Source organism: Amblyomma mixtum, chromosome 2 (assembly GCF_055824585.1).
Source record: "Amblyomma mixtum isolate Tamu chromosome 2, ASM5582458v1, whole genome shotgun sequence".
Classification (NCBI taxonomy): Eukaryota; Metazoa; Arthropoda; class Arachnida; order Ixodida; family Ixodidae; genus Amblyomma; species Amblyomma mixtum.
Window position 1 is genome coordinate 219560802 of NC_143013.1, and position 19111 is coordinate 219579912.

Below are 19111 nucleotides of genomic sequence, written 5' to 3' on the forward strand. Positions count from 1 at the left end.
CAGTGCATGCGGGATAACTTACTAAAATCTTCTGGTTAAATGATACAAAATATGTATGTAATCTGTATATCTATATCTGTATGTATATCTGCACTGTTAGGCCTACTATTTATCGATGTAATCTCTCAGGGATATTACACCTGGACAAATACACTTTGATCATGGTGGTACGTGTAATGCTGCTGACTAGGAAGACATGAGACGCATTTGAGGAGACCGGCTAAGCGTACCACACAGCGCATGCACCAGGATCCACCAATGATAGGAGGATGATTGAAACTTCTTTTCCTTTTCTTTTGCTGTGAAGTGACGTCAGACGAGTAACATTAATACATATATGACGCATAATAGTTTCTCGCAAGGCAGCGTGCCAGGATGTAATTCTTTTCAGGCAGGAAAGAACAGGTTGCACACTGCGATTTAAAAATATATAAAAAAAACAAATATTCAGTGAGAGCGTATTATCTGGACGTGCTTGTGGAGAACCGGAACAATTGCTTCAGGTTGTGATCAGTGAAGTTTATACTAACCTCCTTAATTTTGACTGTTTTTGGCTGTTTTTGGCTCGACCACTCGGTCGCTTCGGGCATTGGCGCTGGTTAGAAGAAGAGAAAAATCGCAAAATCGCCCACCCTCGCCCACCTCTCGCGCCGGCACCCTGGCCAATCCCCCGCCGTGGGTATGTGCCATTCAGCCTGAGGACATCATCATCATCTCGCGCCGGTTCGTGCTTCGTGCTCTCTGAGAACGTGACCCTGAGCACTGCGCTGCGCTCGTTCACCGAGCCAGTCGAGGGGAATGGATGCCAGCTCTTGCGCTGCCAGTAGCTATGCAAGCTCGACAAAGCGGGCGAGAGCGAGCAGCATCGTTGGCGAAGGCGACAGCCTGCTCGAAGGCTTCGTGCCCCGTGAAACGTTGGGCGGCGTCCAGGAGAGCGTCTACATCGTACTGGGCCACGGGGCTTACCAGCGGCGCTTCCTGCTAGCTGTGCGGCATCCTGTGCGTGGCCGCGGCGCTGCTGCAGTTCCTGGCGTACCAGCTCATCGGCCGACCCGTGGACCACTGGTGCCGACCGCCCGAACGCTTGGCCCACCTGTCGGCCGAGGCCTGGAAGAACTTGTCCATTCCAGTCGCGGGTGACGGACGCTTCAGCCGGTGCACCATGTACGACCCGTCGGAGCCGGTGAGCACCTGCATGGTAAAATTAGTAAATTGGTTTTGAGGAAAGGAAATGGCGCAGTATCTTTCTCACATATCTCGGCGGACACCTGAACCGTGCCCTAAGGGAAGGGAGGAAGGTGGGAGTGAAAGAAGAAAGAGAGAAAGAGGTGCCGTAGTGGAGGTCTCCGGAATAATTTCGACCACCTGGGGATCTTTAACGTGCACTGACATCGCACAACACAGGGGCGCCTCTTGCGTTTCGCCTCCATCGAAACCCGGCCGCCGCGGTCGGGTCCGAACCCGGGTACTCCGGCTCGGTAGACAAGCGCCTTACCACTGAGCCACCCACGGCGCTATCCAGCCCACGAAGGTGGAGCAGCGTTTGGGTGCGGTCAGTGACATGGACGCTGGCTTCACTGAGTGCGCATATTTCAAAGCGAGAGTGTTAAATGAAGAAAATCCGTTGTCGGCGTCGGGAGCGAAAAATCACGGGCATAGATCTGGCAGGTGGTCCCCAGAGAGCAACCTAGGAGGCAGGTGGACCACCTACTGTCACGTGACCTTGCGGCATAATCACAGCCTGCCCACCGGACAATGTTAAAACTTCCAATCGTGGCAGTTGATGATTGGTCGTTCGGGACGAGCAACCTGGTCCGCACAAGGCCCACCGCTAGGAGTACCTGCCATCGCAGGGCAGTGGCGCATCGCTTAACCGCTGCATTACTCCGCGAGGAGGTGTATGAGAGCTCCCAGGGATCTATGAGTGCAAAGTAGAGAATGACCTTCTGAATATATAGGAATTAACCACTACGTTATCACGCCATACCCTTAAGGCGGAGTTTATAAGTGTCTCCTCCAGTTTTCGTTCAGCATTTGAAGTTGTCGAGCTTGGATTAGATACGACGGCTGCGGTTTGGTCATGGGCGCACACTCCGCTCGGTCTGGCTGGTATTAATGCGACAGCATAAGTGGTCCCGTTCCCGATGTCACGGAAAAGCAGGCAGCACCTTGCCCACTGGGTTGTAGGCATCCTGCCCAGCATGGCAGGTGGCAATGAAATCAGTTCAAACAAATTCAGTGCAATTTCCATCTGTCCAGCATGATACTGTGCAGCCCGAACAACTGTCTGTGCACAAATGAGCCTCACTCGGGAAGAGCAACCTAGGTCTCACAAGCCCCGCCGGTGGCTGTAATTGAAACAGCCCCCCGCCGGGGCAGGGGCGCATCGCTTATCCGCTGCACCACTGCGCCAGGAGGGGTATGAGGACTCCTAGGGATCTACGAATTTATGAACGAGAAGGCGTACTTGCGCGGGAGAGATCCCTTATGCTTTCGCATTGTACATTTAAGGCTAGGTTAAGCGTCGTCCAAATTGTTGTCTGGCCGGCTGCACCATCACATCGACAACACCTCGCGACGATAGTCTGGTAAAATGGTGTTAGGAGACGTTTGAACAAAACCCCGGAAGTAGGCTTTCACTGAGATATGAGAAGATTACGGAGTTCGCTGCATGCAGTAATGCAATATCTGTTATTACTAGATTAAACAAAGGCAAAGTAGATGAATACGGAACAGCTGTTATGCGTGCCTCCTGTCCTCGTCTGTATGCCTTGGACAGCCGTGGTCAAAACAATTTAGTTGTAGTTTCTAACAACAAAGGTAGTAACTGCGTCGCACGTTACTACCTTGTTAGAAACTAGAGCAAATAAAGTTGGGGGTAAACATTTTGGCAATTTCCTCACTGGCGTCCCAGAACCCTCCTCGCAGCGCCGCCTCTCCTCCTCCGCTCTTTTCTCCCTTCTCCTCTTTTTTTCTTTCACGGCTGTTGCGCTCTTCGGTCTATTCCTCCGGCGAGTCTGCCTCCGCGCACCGCCGCCGCGAATCTGCGCGTCTTCTGAACCGCGGCCTGGTCAGCGCGCCTCTCAGTGTGCTGACGCATGAACACGTAGGTGGTGGTGGAAACGTTTATTGCCAATGATGTAAATCGTTGGGGGCGCCTGGTTTGCCGCAAAAGTTTGCATGATTACGAGAATTGGTCTGGGTATCGGGCATGCAGCAGTATTGGGTATTGAGCAGTCCGGGTTTGTAGTTGTCGCCAATGTGCAGCCTGCGCTATGGTGAGGGACGGAGCGGGGGGTGCGTATTCCCTTCTTTGGTCTCGGTAATACGAGAGAATATCACGGAAGGAGACCAGGTAGTGCGCGAACGCGAAAATCGCGAGCCGGCCGCCCTAGAAGCTCGCCAGGAGCAGAACAGCTGTGAAAGACAATACGAGCAGAATCGCTTTATTAAGGCGAAAGCCTTTAATGCCTCATACTGTCGTGAGCAGGGAATGCACTACCTGGTCTCCTTCCGTGATATTCTCTCGTATTACCGAGACAAAAGAAGGGAATACGCACCCCCCGCTCCGTCCCTCACCATAGCGCAGGCTGCACATTGGCGACAACTACAAACCCGGACTGCTCAATACCCAATACTGCTGCATGCCCGATACCCAGACCAATTCTCGTAATCATGCAAACTTTTGCGGCAAACCGGGCGCCCCCTACGATTTACATCATTGGCAATAAACGTTTCCACCACCACCTACGTGTTCATGCGTCAGCACATTGAGAGGCGCGCTGACCAGGCCGCGGTTCAGAAGACGCGCAGATTCGCGGCGGCGGTGCGCGGAGGCAGACTCGCCGGAGGAATAGACCGAAGAGCGCAACAGCCGTGAAAGAAAAAAAGAGGATAAGGGAGAAAAGAGCGGAGGAGGAGAGGCGGCGCTGCGAGGAGGGTTCTGGGACGCCAGTGAGGAAATTGCCAACATTTTTATCGTAATCATCATCAGCATGAATACGCCCACTGCAGGAGAAAGGCCTCTCCCATGTCTCTCCAATTAACCCTGTCCTTTGCCAGTTGCGGCCACTGTATCCCCGCTGACTTCTTAATCTCATCCGCCCACCTAACTTTGTGCCTCCCCCTGCTATGCTTGCCTTCTCTTGGAATCCACTCCGTTACCGTTAAGGACCATCGCTTATCTTGACTTCGCATTACATGTCCTGCCCAATCTCATTTCTTACTGAAATACACATTTACTGACCCTGTAAAGAAGTAACGGGGGCTACTCTCACCAGCAACACGTAGTAGCAGGCACGAACTTTTTTAATGCTTAAGTATCACTTGGCTCATGCGTGGCGTTATCAGAAAGTGTTAATAGAAAGTGTGGACACTTACCGAAGTTTACTCCAGTTAATCGGTAACTCGCTGGCCGGTAGTAACTCGGGTAAGCTCGAGTATTCGGAGGAGCGCCGCGCAAGCTGCAGTCAGTAGTGGTATGAGGTCTCGCCGCCACCTATATTAAGGCGAAAGCCTTTAGTGCCTCATCGTTGTCGACAGAAGATTGTCAGCAGAGGTGTCACGCTTTTCGGTTGGTCGAAATGCTTATGACATCAGAGTGCGCGGATTCGAAATAATGAGGTCACCCACGAATGCCTAACGCCCCCTTTTGAAGCATGCGACAACTAATAAAATAGTTCTCATCCGCTCCGACAGGGGGCGTAAGGCATCCGTGGGTGATAGTGGGTGACTTTTACATACCTCATTACCAGTGTTGCCAATTTAGCGGTTTTCCGGCTAAATTTGGCGAGTTTTTACACTATTTAGCGGTAGAAAATCCTGTATTGCGGGAGGCGGATTTTTTAGCGGTTTTAAGCCTTGATGGCTGTTTTTTTTTTGAGGTTTTGGCAAATCTGCCTTTTATTTCCGAATATTAAAGGTTTCTTAAAATTCTACCCTCTTCTCCGAGAAAATGTCACCATGCCGCTGTGAGCGCATGACGTCACTGAGGTGGCTACAGTGTCGAACATTAGAACATGCATTGAATCAATTTCTGCGGCACTTTTGAGCGTAATCCTCCAATCTGCCGGGCGAAATGGGACCTGTGAAGTATGTACAGCTGAACATTTTCAAATGTAAACTGAGGAACAGGTTGTCAACAGAGATGACGAATGACATGTTGGCTATTCGAGTCGAACTCTGTTGGCAGGGTAAATGCTGCTCAATCTACGAACTCCCACCAAATTTAGTTCAAAAGATCGGCACTAAAAAGATCGGTGTACGCTGACAGCAGCGCTAGAAGCCCACCTGAACCTGGCACCAGCGGTACGAGTGACAGTCGCTTACTGATGAAGCACACATCTTTCTGAGGTTGTACCTCGAGTCAGTCAGGACTCGGCAGTGTCTAGTCAGTACTTTATATTTTTTAAACTTTTTAAAAAGTACTTTTTTGAACTTTAGCGTAAAGTACACAGTCTCTAGTGGTTAGTCGGAAAAGAAGCACGGCTTTCTGTTCTTTTATATTATTAGTTATATTTGTTTACACACTAAATAGAATGTACAAAAGTGAACTTTTTGTCACGTAAAATAGATTTGGCGGTTTTTAGCGGTTTTTGGGAGTTCCTGTCGCGGGTTTTCTATTTTTGAGTTGGCAACACTGCTCATTACTGCACACAGAGTCATGGATGATGGACACAACCGAACTCATCGAAGCAGAGAGAGAGTCGTGCGAAAGAAGCAGTCAAAGTCGGCAATCAAAGTGCGTAGTTGTAATGTGTAGTGAAAGTGTGCAGTCAAATAAAGCACTAGTACAGCACAAACAGCCTCGCATTCAATGCCAAACAGTGCGCCAGGAAAGATTTGCGCCTTGCAGCACTTTAGAGAGCCAAAGTGCCCCCTGAATTTTTGTAATGTCAACTAGATAATGACCAGTTCTGTATATATGGGCATTAACCCACGGAGCTCGGAATGGTGTATGGTCTGATAGCCAACGCGAGTTAAGTTACGCAAATGAACAAACCACAAACGCAAGAATGCTTTCGTATTCACAGCAGTTAAGCAGATTTAAGTGGCCCCCGTAGTTTTTTTTTTGACTAGTAACACAGTTGTGCATGAAAAACTTGTTTACTGTACAACCCTAGCCAGGTATACACGGCATCCTGGCACAAGCAAAGAAAAAAAGTATTCATCCTGATAAATTTAGACGGACATTTTCGCATGGTACTGTTTTAAATGAAGGTCGTGGTACTTAACAAGAAAAACTTCCTTGTCGCATGTGTTGCTAGGTCTTTAGCTTGGGTTGTTGAGAGAGAGAGAGAGAACAACTTTTATTTAGAAAGCCTGCAGAGTCGGTTAGGCTCCCTCCAAGCAGGGAGGACAAGCTTTTACCGCGACGCGGCCACTACGTCAATCTCGTGCGTTGTGCTCCTTGAGGTCTTGTTACGTGCCTCGCTACTTCCGCGGGTTCGAGAGGGCCCCCTACCTGGGCGTGCCGCCCCCCTCTCCTCGGTTTCGCTCGGTCGCTGCCTCTCGAGAGCTGCCGATACCTGCTTGAGTTGTGTCTTTTGATCACAGCTCCTCGTTGCAGCCTCTAGCTGCGGCGGGATCGTCGTCTTCTCGCTGGCTTCGCGCGGATTTACGCTACAGTCCCAAAGGATGTGAGCCGCGGTGGCTCTCTCCTTCGCGCACAGTCTGCATATGTCGCTCGCGTGCACACTCGGACACACGTGCTTAGCTAGCACCGGGGTGAGCAGGGACCCCGTCTGTAACTGTCTATATAACACTGCCTCCTTCCGGGTAAGCCCCGGGTGAGGTGGCGGCATAGTCTGTCTGTTCAGTCTGTACCATTTCACTATTTCGTTGAAGGTGGTCATCTTGTCCTTGGCATTGCGCCGCGACCAGGACTCCGAGTCGGCCGTGCTTTCAGCCGCGCGGTTGGTTAGTCCTCGCGCGGCCGAGTTGGCCGTCTCGTTGTGGTTCACGTTTCCGCGTTCCGACACGTCACTGCCCATGTGGGCCGGAAACCACTTGATCACCACAGGACTGTTGCGTCCGATGTCTTCGGCCTTGCGCAGTATGCGCGCGGCCTCACTACATACCCTACCCTTGGCGTAGTTCTTCACTGCCGTTCTAGAGTCACACAACACTGTAGTACATCCGGGGTCGGAAACGGCCAAGGCGATGGCCACCTCCTCCGCCCGGTGCGCTTCTCGAGTCCGGACGCTCACCGCGGTCTTCGTTGCACCCGTCGATGCCCCGACAACCACCGCCGCGTATGCGTCCGTGCTCCCTTGATACTCTGCCGCGTCCACGTAGGCGGCGCCTTCTTCTCTGGCGTGGAGGTCCACGAGAGCCCTGGCCCTCGCCAACCTCCGCTCCCTGTTGTGCTCGGGGTTCACGTTCTTCGGGATCGGGAAGACCCTGAGCTTTCTGTTGATGCTATCTGGTATAGGTACGTCTTTCTGCTGCTTGCCTTCCCTCGGTTCGAGGCCAAGGTCCCGCAGTATCTGTCTTCCGGTTCTCGTTTCGGAGAGACGCTCGAGTTGCGCCGTTCTCTGTGCTTCGGCTATTTCGTCCAGCGTGTTGTGGACTCCCAGCGCCATGAATTTTTCGGTGCTCGTGCCCCCGAGGAGACCGAGTGCCGCCTTATACGCCTTGCGTATGGTGGCGTCTATCTTGTTACGTTCACTCGGCCTCCAGTTGTGGAAGGCGGCCACGTACGTTATGTGGCTAACTGCGAAGGATTGAACGAGCCTAGTCAGGCTCTCCTCCTTCATCCCCGCTTTTCTGTTGGACACCCTCTTGATGAGTCTCATTGCCGCAGCCGCCTTGCTCGCGAGCTTGTTGACCGTTTCACCGTTGACTCGGTTTCGCTGGACGAGCAGCCCGAGTACCCGAATCTTCTCGACCTCCGGTATTACCTGTCCTCCCGCCGTCTTGACCGTGATCTTGGGACGCTCGTACTTGACTTCCATATTCTTTCTTTTCCTGCACGATCCTTTCGGGGGAATCACCAGCAGTTGTGACTTGGCCGGGGAGCAAACGAGTCCAGACCCGTCCAGCTGCTCCTCGATGGCGTTGACCGCTTCTTGCAGCGTTGTCTCGATGTGTCCGTCGCTTCCTCCCGGTACCCATAGCGTCACGTCGTCGGCGTAGATGGTGTGCCGGACTCCCGCTACTCTTTCTAGCCGGGTGGCCACCCCGATCATCACGAGGTTGAAGAGTAGCGGGGAGATCACCGACCCCTGCGGAGTTCCGACGCTGCCCAGCTTCTTCTCTTCGAGCTGTAGGTCTCCCGCACAGATTTCGGTGGTTCGTTCCGTCAGGAAGTCTTTGATGTACTGGTATGTCCTCCTGCCCATGTTTAGCCTGGATACTTGGGCCAGGATAGCCGAGTGCCTCACTTTATCAAAGGCGCTCTGCAAGTCCAGCCCGAGTACGGCTCTGTTGTCCTTGGTGCCCGTCGTATCGTCGATGATCTCGTTCTTCAGTAAGATCATGGCGTCTTGCGTCCCGAGTTTGTTCCGAAACCCGATGATGGAGTTTGGGTAAAGCTCCGATTCTTCCAGGTAACGCTGCCACCTGTTCATGAGAACGTGCTCGAGGACCTTTCCCACGCACGAAGTGAGTGAGATCGGCCTGAGGTTCTCTATGTTGGGCGGCCTGCCAGGCTTGGGGATGAGGATCGTCTTGGCTGCTTTCCATTGCTTGGGTAGCCTTCCTTCTTGTCAGCACTTGTTGTAGAAGTTCGTGAGCGTTTCGATGGCCGCTTCGTTGAGGTTCTTGAGCGCTCTGTTGGTCACTCGATCGGGACCCGCGGCAGACCTTCCATTGAGTTCCTGCAGGGCAACTCTTACTTCCCAGGTCTGGATGTCGCGATCTAGCGTCTCGTTCTCCTTGCCTTGGTAATCCGGGTGTCTTTCCGTGGGGGTGGTCGGCAGGTACTTGGCGTCCAAGCGCCGCTTGACCTCGTCCTCCCCGTGTTCGCAGATTGCCTTGTGTAGGATCCTGGCCAGGTTGTTGTGTTGGTGGCCCTTGGTCTTGGTTTCGTCGAGGAGGTGCCGCAGCATGTTCCACGTCTTGCCCTTGTGCATCTGTCCGTCGGCTTCGTTGCAGGCCTCGTTCCACTGTTGGGTGCATATCACCCTGCAGTGCACCTCGATCTGCCTGTTGAGCTCGGCGATCTTCTTCCTTAGACTTCGGTTGGTTCGTCGCTTCTGCCACCTCGCCTTTATGGACTGCTTGGCTTCTATCAGGTGGGCCAGCCGACTGTCCATCTTGTCTATCCGTTCGTCCGTCTCTAGCTCTTTGGTGGCTCCTTCCGTCGTCTCAACGACGTTGGCCGCCCATTGCTCGATGTCCGTAATGTCCTCTTGCACCGCGGGTAGCGCCTTTCGAAAGGCGTCCCAGTCCGTAATGCGATGCTTTCTTATGCCGGTGTTGCCTTGGCCTTCGAGCAGTATGACGACCTCTACGATGTAGTGATCGCTGCCCAGCTCTTGGCCCGTGTTTCTCCATTTCGCTTCTCTTGATCCTCCTTCAGTTTTGATGAAGGTAAGGTCCGGAGTTGTGTCTCTCGTAACAGATGTGCCGATCCTGGTGGGAAAGGCCGGATCCGTGATTAGGTTCAGTCCGACGTCGGTGGCGTCTTGCATCAGCTCTCTCCCCTTGACCGTCGTTCTGTGGTAGCCCCAGTCTTGGCTCGGTGCGTTAAAGTCTCCGAACACTACGAGCGTATTGCTTCCCGCGACTGAAGCTGCCTTGTGGAACAGTGCCTTGAATTTCTGTTGTCCGTGGGACGGGTTGCTGTAGACGTTCACCAGGAAAGTGCTCTCCCTCCTCTTCTTTCCCGTGATTACTTCCACCGTGCAGTGTTCGATGGCGCTTCTGCCGATCATTTCGTGTTCCACGAAGGTGATCCCTCTCCTAACGAAGGTGCAGACCCCTCTGCCCTTGCCCTTGGACGTGTCCCTTTTGCTCGGCAGGCTGTCGTGCGACCGGTAGCCCGGTAGTTTCGGCGTCTCTTCGCTGTGCGTTTCTTGAATCATTATGACGTCTGGTTTCCTCGTTAGTTGCTGCAAGTGTTGCTGCAGCACTGCTCTCTTGCCGGTAAAGCCGTTGCAGTTCCAGTGCCAGACCAAGAGGTCTCTCACGGGGGGTGTAGATGCTGCTGTACTTGCTGTCCCGTCCATGATTGCTGCAGTTTGGCGGTGATCTGTGCTTCCATACATTGTATTTGTGCCTGTATCTGCGTCTGCAGCTGTGCTTGCATTTGCGCCATCATGTTCTGGATCGTGCTCTGTATATTCGTTGTCATCTGCTGAACCGTTTGCGCGAGCGCAGTAAGTCGTTCGTTGGTTTCCTTGCTGGTCGCCTCGAGACGGTCGAGTCCGACGTCCTGTTTTTCGATTCTCTCCATTGTCTTTCGTTCCTTGGCGACCTCTATGGCTCTCCTCTTGGGAGCCGGTCCCGCCGTTTTCGTGGCTCTCGGGTCCACCTCGACCTCTAGTTCGTCCTCGGTTATCTCTTCTTGTTCCCTCTCTTGTGCGGGCTTCGGCAGCAGCTGCTACTGTTGCTGCATCGCAATTAATGTCGTTAGCTTCGCGTTGATTTCCTTGATGGTTGCGTCCTGCTCGGCGATTCTCTGCTTTAGCTTCTCGTTCTCGTCTCTTAGGGCTTTTATTACCATTCCATTCTCTTCTTGGAACTTCTTCGTGGCGTTTTGCGCCGGTGGTTGTCTCTTCTCTGCCATGTTAGCCTTGACTGCTTCGGCCCAGGTGACTCTTTCCCCCGACTGCGACGGTCTGTGGCGGCTGGCGCTCCTGCCTCCCTTGCTGTTGTCCCTCTTGCGGCTGCTGTCGCGCTGCCTCGAATCCCCGCGGGGTCTCTCAGCAGACGGCGCTCGCAGCGGCGGAAAGCTTTTCGGATCCAGTTGTTGCTGCATGGCTTCCATCTTGCGTTCCCATTGTCGTTTTTTGACCACATACGGCATCTTGTACTTGTTTTTGCATTCCCTCTCGCCCGTTGGATGCTGTCCCCCGCAGAGCTTGCACTTGGGCTTGCATTCGCGTTTGTGATCCTCGCTGGGGTTCACGATTCCGCAGCCGAAGCATACTTTGGCATTGGGATTCGGGCATACGTCTCTTCTATGGCCGATCCTGCCGCATTGCCTGCACACGTCAAAGTGCTTGCGGTAAAGCCCGCACCTGACTAATATCGAGCCATACTTGACGTAGTTCGGTACTTTTTGTCCAGCGAAGAGTACTATCACTGTGGTTGTATTGCCGATTCTGTGCGCCTCCACCGCTAGGGGGTTGCATGGGTTCACGATGTTTTCGGTTATCTCTTCCGGGGTGTCGTGTACGGCTATGCCTCGGATGACTCCCTTGACCGTGCCGTCCGGCGCCGTTCGGTAGGCGCTGACTTCGTATGCCTTGTCTCCTACGTTTAGGGTTTTGACCTTAGAGTACAGCGTGGCACGCCTCTCGTCCGGGGTGCTGACCACGATGATGTTTTGCTGCGCGTTCGTGCAGATGGTGTCTGCTTTGGCTTCTTCCTTCGTTATTCGAACCGCCGTCATGACGGCCGACATAATTATTGAAACCTCAGTTCTCGCTACGTTGAGACCTCCCCGTGGTCTCATGACTATCTTGGTGTCTTCCTTCGGCATGTCTATCGGCATCATCGCCGCTTTCGTTACCGAGGCTGCAACTCTCTTAGCAAAACTGGCCCTAGTCTTGGGTCTAGACTGGCGAGTAGTGGCGGCGGACTCACCGTTTTCCTTGCCGGCCATAATCTGCTTGATGCGCTTGCCGGAGGCCGACCAGCCTTCGGCTTCTTCCGGTGTAATGTCCTCTCTGGGAACTTCAATGGACGTACGCCCGCCGAGACTGCCGATGTTCGGCGCTGACGTGTTGTCTCCCATCGACGTGGCCACTTCCATGTCGGACGCCATCTTGGTCGTACTCGTCGTCGGGTTAGGCCTAGCGGCCGGGCCCGTCGCCACCGGTGGCCGTACTTGTGGTAGGCCGACGCTAGGCCTAGCACCGCACCAGAGAAAAGTCCTCGTAAATCGGGAGAATCACGTACCGCTTGGTCAAAACTGGTACCGGTCGATGCCCCGCACCTTCGCGCACACTTTGATACCAAATATATCGCGGTAACTGTAAATTAACACTGCGTTAATTGGCATAATAGCAGGGACCGATGAGAAGCGCGTCCCCTCCCGTCGGCGACCGCAGCGCCACCCCCTTGGGGTGTTGGCGTGGTACATTAAGTGTGTATTATTATTCGAAAAATAAATTTGATCAGTGCCCGATGAAATTGAGAGTTGCCAACAGTGTGCTGGCCACAGCACCCATTCTTAGTCTTACATGGGTGGCAAAGTAGAAAGCGTGGGAGAGAATGAAATCAGGCCAGCAACTTGTTTTTTGGGCGAGTGGCTGTTACCAGCAAAGCTAAGATGAAACTTATGAGCCCTTATGAACTTGCGAATGCAGAACAGGCAAATATACAGGCAAATATAGGCAGAATAGGCAAATACAGGTGGGCCACCTGCCTCATAGGTTGCTTTTTGGGGACCACCTGCCAGCGCAATTAAGCCCGTGATTTTTCGCTCACGACGCCGACACCGGATTTTCTGGAGAACGGGCTGCAGTGATGTTCACAGTGACATTGTTGACTGTTTCTCGCGCACCGCAGGACAGCCTCCAGGAAAACAGGACAGCCGTGTCTTGCCACGAATGGGACTACGACATCGCCGACAAGAGGGACAGCATCGTGAGCCTGTTCGATCTCGTGTGCGAGCGGCGTCCCCTGTACGACTTGTCCTCGCTCGCATGCGTCGTGGGCTACACATTCTTGTCGCCCGTGACTGGCTTCGTGTCCGACCACGTGGGCAGGAGGCCCGTCCTGCTGTCCTGCGTCTTCGCCCTGCTCCTCTCCACCGTGGGCACGAGCGCGGCGGTCACGTACGCCTCCCTGGTCGTCACCCGCATCGTGTCCGTGTCGGCCGGCTCCGCCATATACATCCTCACCTTCATCCTGCTGCACGAGGTGACCGGGAACGCGCGCCGCCCGCTATTCACCCTGCTCCACACTGCCGTGGCGACAGTCGTGGTGCCGCCGTTTGTGCACGCCGTGTCGCTGCTGCAGCCACGCTGGCTGCTCGCCCACGGGCTGCTCCTCGTATCGACGGCCATCTCCGTCACCTGGTGCTGCCTGCAGGAGGAGTCACCCGCGTGGCTCCTCACCACGGGTAACATGCGCGACGCCGAAGTGGCCATCCTGGCAGCGGCTCAGCTCAACGGCGTGGACATGAACAAGGCCAGGGCGACCCTCAAGGTGATCATGGCCCAGCTGGGGAGGATGGACAGCAGCCAATTGTCCTCGGCTACCATGTCCGCTGCGGAGAGCATCATCACAACGGTAAAGATGCGTCGCCGCGCGGTGTCTGTTTTCATCGCTAGGTTTACGCTGAGCGCCGTCTACTTTGGCCTCTTGGTTAGGGACAGAGCGACAACTCTCCGCTGGCATGTGGCGCATGTCGTCGTCTCGACTGCCTTCTACGCGGCCACCTATTGGGCCATGACCAAGTGGGGCTTGCGCGACACGCTGTCCGCGCTGATCGCCATCGTGTGCGGCTGCGCCTTGGCCGAGGCGGCGGTGATCAGCGGGGACTTCAACCCGACCGCCGTTCCCTTCGTACACGCGGGCATGAAAGTTGCCGTGGCGGCTGCGCTGAGCGTGGCCCTGTGCTACATGGGAGACATCTTCCCCACCAACATTCGAAGCATCGGCGTGAGCCTGTCTTTGTTCTTCGGCGGTGCCGGAACGCTCTCCAGCGTCTCCCTCATCAAGCTCGCCGGGCGGAACGCGGACGCTGCCTTCAGCATGTTCGCGGCATTCACGACCGTGTTGAGCATCGCAGTCGTCCAATGGCTGCCCGAAGTGTTCATCGAGAAGCCCAAGGAAGCTGCCCCTGTTCGAGCTGTGACCGATGTGGAGCGGAAGGAAGAGCTCAAAAAGTCGCTCGCGTTATTCGGGGGGCGAAAAAAGCGCAAACCCCAGGAGCGACAAGCGAGGCTGACCTCATGATGGCCCGTGCTTACTGAATATGCACGGCGTCTTAAGACGAGATAAAAAAATGTATAAACTCGTTTTTTAAGTTAGCACGGCAAAACAGCGACCTCAGGAGATCATTAAATTTTAATCTATTTCCACCTTGACGAATGGATGAATTCGACATAGATTTTGTGTAATAATAAAAGATCTGGCCGAAAGCGTTGAACTGGAAACTGCTAATTGCCGGCTCTATAGCGTGGCTGCAGCTGATTTGCTATACAGTGAGCTTCGTCTCATGCAAACGCAAACGCTCCTAAGCAACGTTTGCGAACGTCGCCTCTATAAAGCATAGCTTAGCTTTGAGCCCCTGTGATACAAGCAATGCTGCGTGTTTTTCTTGTAATACTGCATCGACAAATTGAGTCGATCAGAATAGTATGCTTGCAGCAGCCCATTCGTTCCTTGCTTGCTCTTGTATATTGCTAGGATGAGCACCGCTTAGCTCTACGGCAGATTTAGAGAGTTTTCATTGCGATTGATTTTCGCGTTTGGTGTTTGTCCCATCTTTTGCCTTGTAGTAAGAGTGATGATTTTCTTACTAGATGCTTAAGCAGTCGACCAAAATAGTCGCTTCTTTATATAAAATATGTGACGGGACCGCGCTGAATGACTTTCTCCTGAGGCCCCAAGGACGTGGAAATATTCTGTCTACTGTGTGTTTGGTACGAATTGCTGACTATAGTCCGCGACGCTGACTCAGTCCTGCTTGCATCTGTGCTTAATAAAGTGTCCCATTCTTTGTACCTGCCTCTGTTCGTCGTGTTCGTGCGCTTCAGGTTACGTGCGTGTTAACCGCAGTGCGGTCCTAAGGGAGGGGGGGCGGAAAAGCCTTTGCATATTTTCCTGGACGTCCGTTTTCGGGCTCTCATAGGGAGAGATATAATTTTTGACGTAGAACTGGAAAGCTTTTTCCTCCGTGATGCGCCAAGTAGTCCCCTATTTTGTACGTTCACCGTGTTAGCGTCTGTCTTACTTCACGCAATTCCAGGTTCTACACGTTGGTAGTTATACGAACACAATTCGTAGTGGTTGTCGAGGTATCGTGGTCCTGCCGGGCCCCCACCGTTGTCTTGCCATGCCGCCGGCGCGGCGACTACGGCGGTGCCATTCACCTGCGGTTGCGGTGGCCAGCAACCTCGTCGGGGCGGCAAAGAGGCACCCGTTCATGTCTTTATCCCACCATAGGACACACCGACGCCAGCGAGGGGATCATCCCTTTTTGGCTTGACAAGGAGCGCTGACCAGCCGCCTTGAAGGAGGGTACTGAGGGCGGAGCAAAGCCACTTCCCAGAACTGAGTAATGAAGGCCGCTAATCCCACTGATAAAATGTCCGGGCAGGTACTTTTACCTTCGTGGACATGCCGTGGCGGGATATCTCAGCCGTCGGCTTGTCTCCCTTGGTATCGAAATTAATATTTCTCGCGTAAACGTTAACATTGAAAGATTGAGTAATGGTATAGCTGTATAGCGTTCGCCATTTATTTTTCAACAACAAAGCACACAGAATTTTTTGGTTAAATGAAATAAAAAATCGCTGTCTTTATTTTTTTCCTTTTTTTTGATATACAAAAATTTGCCCCCCCCCCCCCCCCCCCCACCTCCCCACCTCCCCCACTCCCCCTAAAACCACGCTCTGGGACCACCACTGGTTAACCGGCAAGCCAACCTTCATTCCAGAGATGTCCAGTCGCACCAGCGAAACCGCGGGGCTGAAAGATTTGCGATCCGTAGATATTTGGCTGTGTTACTGAGCTGCGTCAAAAAGATACTGCACGTCCAGCGACCGCGCCTGGCGGTCGGTTTATTTCGATGTGCTAAGGTTTGTACGTGCTCCGGTGCTGTCGCAGCATGCTTGGTGTTTGAACAAGACCACCACCCTATAGAGAGGGCATATATATATACATAGAGGCAGTTGAAGGCAATCAAGTAGTTGGTGTGCCTTCTGTCGGAGGCAGTTTACATGATAAGATGACTGTCTCGGGTCGGTTGAAGGACAAGTATACTTGCGAGAGACCTGCTTGGTGGTGGACAGATGGAAAGGCCTTGTTTCTCACATTGTCACTGTTTGAGACATTAAATCTGAAGTATCTGGACAAGAGGGTTCTTCTCCAAGACACACTGCAGTGCCAGTGAACCAAGTGATTAAGACTGACGGAACACGCTAGTTCGAGTTGTATGGCGCTCTCTACTTGGGTTGTTAGACGTACTGCGCTCTAGCGCCGTATATGGTTAGCCTTCAGGTATACTAATGACAACAACCCGAAAGCGTAGAAGTTTCCCATTTGCCGTCGTGCCAACCGAGCTTAGTACTGCAAGCCAGAATTGCCTTCACCTATTTCGTTATTTTACAGCGATAACTAGTTCAGGGACTTCTCCAGGGTTAGCGACATTGTAGGGGTGCAGATTTTGCGCACCGACGAGGCGCTCGAACTCCTCCCTGCTCACTGAGACGCGAAGCACAAGGAAACAAGCATCCGCTGTGAAGATTGCATGAAACTGTAGTAAACAGTAAACAGGAGCAGGTGGCACACCAAGTGGAATAAAGCAGTCGACAACAACCAGCCCATGGAAAGCCTGTCTTGGGCGAATGGAAACCTTGCAGCATTTCCATGTTTTATGGAAATGATTTCATGTCGCCTCCGCATTGGACACGCACATCGTACATACAACATGACTACGAAACTTTGTGATTGACGCGGAGGCGTGGTAATAGTAAACGCAGCTTTATTTTCACGCACAAAACTTTAAAGACAAAGAAAAAGACATATCACTCTGTTTTACAACACATTCATTTCCACCATGTAGTTTGACCTGAGAAGAAAATCACGTGCCTGTTACTTCTTAAAAGAAGGGAATGTTGCCACAAAGCGTAACTTTTCGCAAAGGTTCGCATCAATTTGGTACAATAAACAGAGATTCCTTACCTTCATTGAGGTGCATGATACCCTTAGTGACTTATTCGTCATAAAACCGGACCAAGCTTAATGCAAGACAACACACCTCAGCAGTACACAGGTCAAGCACTACATCTAACCCGCCGCGGTGGCTCACTGGTAAGAGTGCTCGGCTACTGAGCCGGAATTCCCGGGTTAGAACTCGGCCGCGTTGTATCGAGGTGAAACGCAAAAGGCGCCCGTGTGCTTTGAAAAGTCAGTGGACGTCAAAGGTATACCCAGGTGGTTGAAATTGCTCGGGAGCCCTCTTTCACTCTCACCCTAACAGTGAGGTAGTTAGTGCGCCACTTCCTTTCCTCAAAAACCAATTTTCAATCTTTACTGCATCCATGCAGCCCCGGCCAACCTCGGGTGAAAATCTTGAGCAACCGTCCTCACTAGAGATGTGAGGACATACTTGCAGGCATACTTGTTCAGGAATACTTGCCTGACCTTCGGAGGATTATTCATCATCATCATCATCTGCCTGACTACGCCCACTGCAGTACAAAGGCATCGCCCATGTCTCTCCCATTAACCCTGTCCTTTGCCAGCTGCGGCCGCCGTATCCCAGCCTTAATCTCATCCGCGCACCTAACTTTCTGCCGCCCTCTGCTACGCTTGCCTTCTCCTTCAATCCTTTCCGTTACCCTTAAGGACCAGCGATTACCTTGCCTTCGCATTACATGCCCTGCCAAAGCCTATTTCTTCCTCTTGATTTCGACTACGATGTCATTAACCCGCGTTTGTTCCCACAACAACTCTGCCGTCTTCCGGTCTCTTAAGGTTACACCTATCATTTTTCTTTCCATAGCACGCTGCGTTGTCCATAAGCTGAACCCTCTTCTTTAGTCTCCACGTTTTTGCCCCATAGGTGAGTACCGGTAAGATACAGCTTGTTTGCTCTGTTTTTGCCATGTTTTGCAAAATTTTCAATGTTTCATAAAAAAAAGAACTGAAAAAAAAACGTTCTTTTCTAGCCATTCAAAATTTCCTGAATTTTTTCATCTCTACTACTGACCCATTTCCTTTCTCAAACCTCATCACGGAATCGCCTTATTTCGACGGCGAACTGGTTAACTGCGCTGACCCAACTGCACTGCACATGTCAGGAGAGAGATAAAAACTTCATTGTTATAAGGAATTTGGGGCTCGCCAGTGGGTCCCCGCACGACCGCACTTCACTCAAGTGTTTATGTTCCTAGGGTCCATAACACTGGCAGCTCGGCCGGTGGTGACGGTCTGCACTGCCGGGTCGATCCTCCGAGCGCGGAAGGGTCTCCCAGTCCTCCCAGGTACTGAGGTTCTTTGGGCCCAGCAGTGCAGGGTCCGCCGGGCATAGGGAGAGGACGTGGAGGGAAGAGGCGAAGGGTTCTGGGCATAGGCCGCCCAAGGATGATACTGGGCCAGGATAAGGGGTGAGCTAGGGGGAGTGTGTAGGAAACTCTGCTAAGAGATGTCCTGGCTTCGACAACAGACTTGGTGTTCCAATAAAGTAGTTTGTCTCTCGCATCGATACGAATGAAACGAGCTCAATATGAAAGCATTTTTATGCGAAGCATATTGCTAGAGCTACCACTCACGCCGTCGCCGTGGGACCCTTAGCCGTCACACCCGCGCATTCCCGCGCATTTCGAACGCGCGTTCACACTCGGTGTAGGTGAAACGCTCGCTCCACCGGGCAGGCAGACGCGGCTTCCGTGACAATCCAGGCGCTCACCCAACGCGCGTCTCGGGGTTAGTCGGCGTTCCGCTGTAGCCATGCCGTTGTCTTCCCCCACGACGAAGGCTTCTAGTGGTTGTATTAAAATGACCAAGTATTCAACCAAGGAAAGCCATGTATTACCAAGCCTAGCCACTAATATGCTTCGCATTCCCCAGGCTTAGCCAAGCTGAGCCTCAGCAATTTTTTTTATTAATCAGGTTCACAGTCGGTTGTTGAAGTCGCGCACTATGGGGCCATGAAAATATCCTGGGGTTTAACTTCGGAAAGTCGCGCCACAACTGCGCTTCCTTTCCCTTTTATTGATTTTTTTTGCAGAACGCGGCAACAAGTTACCTGCATAAGCGTTGA

General features: G+C 52.7%; 3 pseudogenes across 1 annotated transcript; 1 reads left to right on the plus strand and 2 right to left on the minus strand.

Annotated features, from left to right (window-relative positions):
- Positions 1-643: 643 nt before the first annotated feature.
- Positions 644-15274, plus strand: LOC149362613 (solute carrier family 22 member 7-like; annotated as a pseudogene). Its single transcript, XR_016289030.1, has 2 exons — positions 644-1183; positions 12682-15274. The product of XR_016289030.1 is annotated as a solute carrier family 22 member 7-like (transcript).
- On the minus strand, positions 6433-9898 carry LOC149362614 (uncharacterized; annotated as a pseudogene).
- LOC149362615 (uncharacterized) lies at positions 10130-11935 on the minus strand (annotated as a pseudogene).
- Positions 15275-19111: the final 3837 nt, after the last annotated feature.